Source organism: Sparus aurata, chromosome 15 (assembly GCF_900880675.1).
Source record: "Sparus aurata chromosome 15, fSpaAur1.1, whole genome shotgun sequence".
In the NCBI taxonomy this organism is placed as follows: domain Eukaryota; kingdom Metazoa; phylum Chordata; class Actinopteri; order Spariformes; family Sparidae; genus Sparus; species Sparus aurata.
In genome coordinates, this window is record NC_044201.1 from 30,405,093 (window position 1) to 30,411,078 (window position 5,986).

Below are 5,986 nucleotides of genomic sequence, written 5' to 3' on the forward strand. Positions count from 1 at the left end.
CAAAGTCTCAGAAACACTCAAAATAAAAAGATTGAGAGAGTCAGCTGTCATCCCGAAGAGAAACACGACGGTCAAACCAAACGCTGTCAACAACATGTTGCTGGTGGCGCTCGCAGAAACGTCACAGAGCGAATACGTCCAGTCACAGTCGGAGGTTTTCGAGGAACAGAAGAAAAGTTTCTTATCTTTAAACATTTGAAAGGTAAAATACATCTGATCCTATATTATTAAGTATTGTTTGTGAATCAAATCCTGATGTCACTCATTCCTCCGAGCCCCGTTTTCAGTTTAGTCTTAGTTTCAGCCTTTTTTTTAAATCAAAATATATATTCGTGAGCTGATTTTAAAGGAGCAGTATGTAAGAATTTGCCAGCACACTCCAAGAAACCACCCTCCGTACAACAAAACTGTCCTAGAAATAAAAATGATATCACGACTGTTATTTCCTCACATTCTTCTCATAATTGTGGTCATTCTTTCATCAGGATTCTTGTATATCGCACCACACATGGAGCGGATGTTTATTCACCAGAAGAAAATTATCCCCTCCTTGCTTTACGTGAACACACAGATCAATAATAAAGGAGATATTGTTTCCTGTGCACATTGAATGTGAATGTAAAGTTTAACCTTTACATTGTTCCCCCTCCCGTCTGCTGTGCGTCACCCTCGGCGACGACACGTCAATCACAGCGCGCTGCGTCTCTCGCTTTAATCCTCCTCGTGTTTGTTCTGGAGGACGAGGCGACGCGTTCGCCGCTGACAAAACAGGGAAGGTGTCGCACACATGAATGAGCTGCAGGATCAGAGAGCATCATGCAAAACCTTCCTCTTCGTGATAAAAGCCACAGCTGAGAGCTGAGAGCCGGAGATTATTAGTGGGTTTAACTCAACAGGAAGTCGGCTATCAGATCGCTTATTTGTTATTTTTAAGAAAAGAAACTGATCAGATCAGAATTTAAAATTCAAATCCAGTGTTTGAGCTTCTGTGGAGTCAGCGGCGGCACTTTGTTTCTGCACGACAGCCGAGAAGATGAAGCGATAACAAACGAGAGGCGACAGATCGAATCAGGAAATGTCTCCTGGCAACGTTTTAATCAGCCAAACTTTATATTAACACATTTTCTGTGAATATTAAACCTTTTTTAATCTTTTTTAGTGTAAATTGAAACATGTAGAAGTTTTTGTGTGTGTATGTTTCATATAAACATCATCTTTCTCACTGTTTATCATATTTAACTCTAATTATGTGTCTACCAACCTGCTCACACTGACCAGCGCACCTGTCCTCACTGATCATGTGACTTGTCTGCCAACCTATAGGAGCCCAAAAGCGGCCATTTTGTGCCTCCCTGATGAAAGGCCTGGATGGCTGCAACGTGTCGGCATGTTTTTTTACTGTAGTTGTGATTAATTAAAGTGTTTGTAGCTGTTTTGAGGACACAAGAGGACGGCGGTGAGGACGTCATCTTCTCTACAGGTCAGTTATTTTATTCTCTGCTCGACTGATATTTATTTGTCTACATGTACTCGGCTGATTTGTGACCTGAGGAGTGTTGGTGTTACTGGAGATGTAGCAGGCAACAAATAAGATGATTTTTATTTAATTTCATCCCCAGCAGAGAGAAACAAACTGACTTCCTGCTTCTTTACTTTTTTTTTTAACCCAAACTTTTGTTATTTAATGGAGACTAACGAACAAACCGGAGGAAATTAAAGGTGCATTGTTTTAATACCGTTACATTTAAAGCTTTACAGCTCAGACAGGGGACGTAAAAGCACTTCTAATAAAGTAGTTGTACTTTATTGTTTGTTTTTACACTTTTACTGACAATAAAGACTCAGATTATCCAATCATCACAGTTTATTGTCAGAGGAAGACTCTCATCTACACAGTTAAAACATATAAATTAAAAATCAAGAAAACCTCAGAATCCATCCCGTGTTTGGCGTCTGCACGAAGAGTCTTCAGGTTTTTCTTTGCCTGTCAGTCAAACAGTGTGGTGGAGGTGGTAAAGGTGGACAGCCAGAGGTTAAGGTGGACTGAAGCCAAACAGCCTGTGGTGACGGAGTGATGGGAGGAGGAGGAGGAGGGCGAGAAAGGAAGGGAGAGATGAAAGAGTGCAGGAGGAGAGATGAGTGATCCAGTCATCCAGAGCCAGCAGACATCCCAGAGGACAGGAAACACGGTGTTGACCCGTCGTCTGCTCCCTCCTTCCTCCTGTTGATTCCTCTTCACCTCCTCCTCCTCCTCCTCCTCCTCCTCCTCCTCCACCTCTTCTTTCTCCTCCTCCTCTTCTTTCTCCTGAGCTCCTGATGAAATACACATTTTTTGATTGTAATTTTTTTATTTGCATGCTCGACGATGAAGCGACGGGCAGATTATCCATCTAATTCATCTGTTTGATTGATAAAAGAAATATAAATTAATTTCCACATCACGTTTTCTACAGTTTTGCATTTACAAAACAATCTTTTCTACCTGAGCTGTGCTGCAGAGACGCACCAAACATAAAGCTGGACCTAAATAAATCCCACTGTACATTTAAATACACATAGTAGAGATAATTTTGAAGTTGTTGTACAATAAATTGATGTTCTGGACTCACAGATTCTATGATATGACTTGTTTTCCACAAAGATTTGATGCTTAACTTTCAGGTAAATAAAAATATAAACCAGTGTGCACTTTAGAAAAGCTCAACGGAAGAAAGAAAACAACATATTTAAGTTTAAAGATGGTCAGTGGGTCAAAATCAATTCAGTTTTATATACAGTAAAACATTTTTCTGTGCAATTTTTTAAAAGATAACATTTCTGAACGGCTGTTCTTGTTACTAATGAAAAGTAATATTCCTGCTGATATCTGAATCTTTATGGACGCAGGTGTGTTTCTTGTGCATGCGTCAGAGCTGACAGTAAACAGGCGAGAGGTCGTGTGTCACATTCTGCATATTTGTCAACAGAAGCTCCTAAACCTTGAAGATTATCGTCTTATCAGAAAATGCTTCTTCAGACTGAAACCTAATTCAGGAAATCCAGATGGAAACTGTCTCCGTGCCGATCAATCTCATTCAGAGTTACGGTGAAACTTCTCCTGCTGCTGGTGTTTTTTCTCATCCTTTCCCCTCCATGCTGCCTCTTTTGCCCTGACCTCGGCCCCCCGGCCTCCTGCTGTGGTATCCCAGAGGCCCCCGGGGCACCGGGCTCCTTCTTCCCCTCCAGCCCCACCTCCACAGGAAAGCCCCCAGACTGCCGCCCAAATACCTCCACAGATTCTTCCTCTCCCTCCCTCTCAGATGCGGCGAGAGGCCCCTCGCGGCTTCGCCTCGCTTCCACCGCAGGCCTCGGAAATACCTGAGACCCCCGAGCGTGGTCGCCGTCGGTCTGCTGCTGCGCTTTGACCGAAATCCAGTGCCGGGAGGTTCAAACCGCAGATGTTCACACTCAGATTCAAACCGCTGCTCGAATCTGATACTTTGGATTCTGATTTAATGTGCTGGACCCCTGAAACAAGAACAGATTGTGACCGAAGCTCAAGCTTCATATTTGTAATTACTCACACTGGTTCTTCCAGATGAATTAGAAGGAATGCTGTTCTGTGATTATGTTGCATTCATTTTTATATGTTTCAATTTAAAATAACATATTTTTATGTTATCAAATAAAATGTTTCTGCTGAAAGTTTTTCTTTTCCGTCCATTTTTCCAACAAGTGTCTCCCGCTGAAGTGAACAGTCGAGTTTAAAATCCAACTTGTTTCAATAAAGATACAGATAAAATAATCTGAGCCTCTTGCTTTTTGTTTGATGTGATTTGTGTTAAAAAATGTAATTATGAATCTAAAAGAGAAGATCATCAGAGCGCTGCTGCTCAACATGAAGCAGAAAATCATTCCTAAAGCATCAAACTGCAGATTTCAAGCTCCACGCGTCCTTTCTCACGTGTAGAGGCGTCACATAATAATTAATTTATTGTATTAATTCAAACAAAAGCTTCACAGTAACCAGACGATGAAGCTGTCGGGTTAAAGCTGATCATCAGGCTCCATCTAGTGGTCTGAACTGCACACTGCACATTCACCTCTGAAACTGTTCCCTCATAAAATCAGATTATATTGTGTGTTGCTCCACTTTGCCTATTCTGACTGTTAAGTTTTTGTTAATACATCAGGAAACAATATAATACAAACACAAGATATGCTGCAAAATTAATTCTCTTGATACCTGAGTGCACCTGGTTGTTGACACTCTCACCGAAGTGATTGTACTTAAATGGGAATTTCTATAGTTTGTTACTTAAGTGAAGGAAAACTGTTGATTAAAAGAATAATAAAAAAATCAGGAGAAAATAATTTTCAAGACAGTGAAAAAATGTTTCAAGGATTTTTCGAACTGTTTTTGTAAAACTAATTTTGCCCACCAGAGGCTGAAGTGCACCGTGGCCCCACAATCTGACACACCGGACGTCCACCAGGAGGTCACTGGTTTTCCCAAAATGTTGAGCTGAAGGTGGTTCCTGCCACACCATCCTACAGAGTTCTTGATTAGTTCCCTGTATCCCTCCTCCTTATTGTCTGTGATGCATCCAACAATGGAGGAGTCGTCAGAGAGTTGTAGCAGAAGTCAGAGTGTGAACAGAAACAGTGAACCAACAGTTTCTTTGGTTGTGCCAGTGTTGCCTTTGTGGCCTCTCCAGGTGTGTGACTAGGACTGCAAGAATTCATGTGTTTTTCATCTTTACACCTGGAGAAATACAGATTTGTATGGTTTTTAAAATTCTCTTGAAAAATCAATTCACCCCGTTTCACAAATGACTTTTTTTCTTCCCTAGAAAATGCTTTTTTCAATTTGGGAAGCCAAGCAGAAAAATGCCCATGTGTGAAACAGAGTGAACAAACAAAATCCAGGATTTTTGTCCCTCAGTTTTCTTACATGACACTACGTCCCCTGAATTAATTTTTTCTCCTGGAAATTTCTTTAACACGTTTTACAGATGAGTCTTTTTGTATATAGAAATTTCTCAAAAGAAAATTCTCTTTTAACTCAGTGATTTATTTCCCCATAGATTTGTTTTTCATTTTCTTTTAGATTTAAAAAAAATTCTGCTGCCCAACTCAGTTTTCCACAAGATATATTTTAAGATTTTTTGTTTCTTTTAGATTTTCATTTTTTTTATTTCTTCAACATTTCCCCATATTTTGACTGTTTTTTTCTCTTAAAATTCCGCTTTTTGTTGGATTCTGTTTTTTTAATTTTGACATATTTTGGAATTTTGACCTCTTCTCAAAATCTTGAAGTTGTTGGGAATTAAAATTCTTCTTTTTGTTAGATTTCTGGCTTTCCTTTTCCTAATTTTAATGTTTTTGAATTCTGACTCCTGAAGTTGACTTTTTTTGTGAATTCTGACCCTTTTTAGAGAAACTGACTTTTTGGGGAAATCTTACTTGTTCTCTTAAAATTCAGCTTTTTGTTGAATTCTGGCTTTTTTTCCTTAAAAATCATTTTTTGTATTGTGACTTTTTTTTAGAATTTGACTTATTTCGAATTCAGATTTTTCCTTTTGCAACACTTGGGGTTTTTTTCGGCTGATAAAAAAAAATACTTTTTGCCACCTAGAAAAACACATTTTGTTTTCACCTGAAAATAATCACTCATTTTGTTCACCTAGAGAAACATTTTTTCCACTGCTTTTTTTGTCAGTAACCCTTTTTTCAACAAGAGTGATTTTTTTTCAACCAGGAAATAAGTAAATTTTTTGTCACCTAGAAAAAAAAAATTCATTTTCACCTAAAAACTTGATTTCTTTCCAACGCTCGTTTTCAACCCTTTTTTTCACAACTGACACAAAAAAAAAAACAATCTTGTTTTTGTCACCTAGAAAAAAAAGTTTATTTTCACCTGAAAGAAAATTGCTCATGTCTCTCCTTGTCCGGAACTGAATCTCATTTCAAGTTCGATTAAAGTTTCAAAGAACAGACAGAAAAC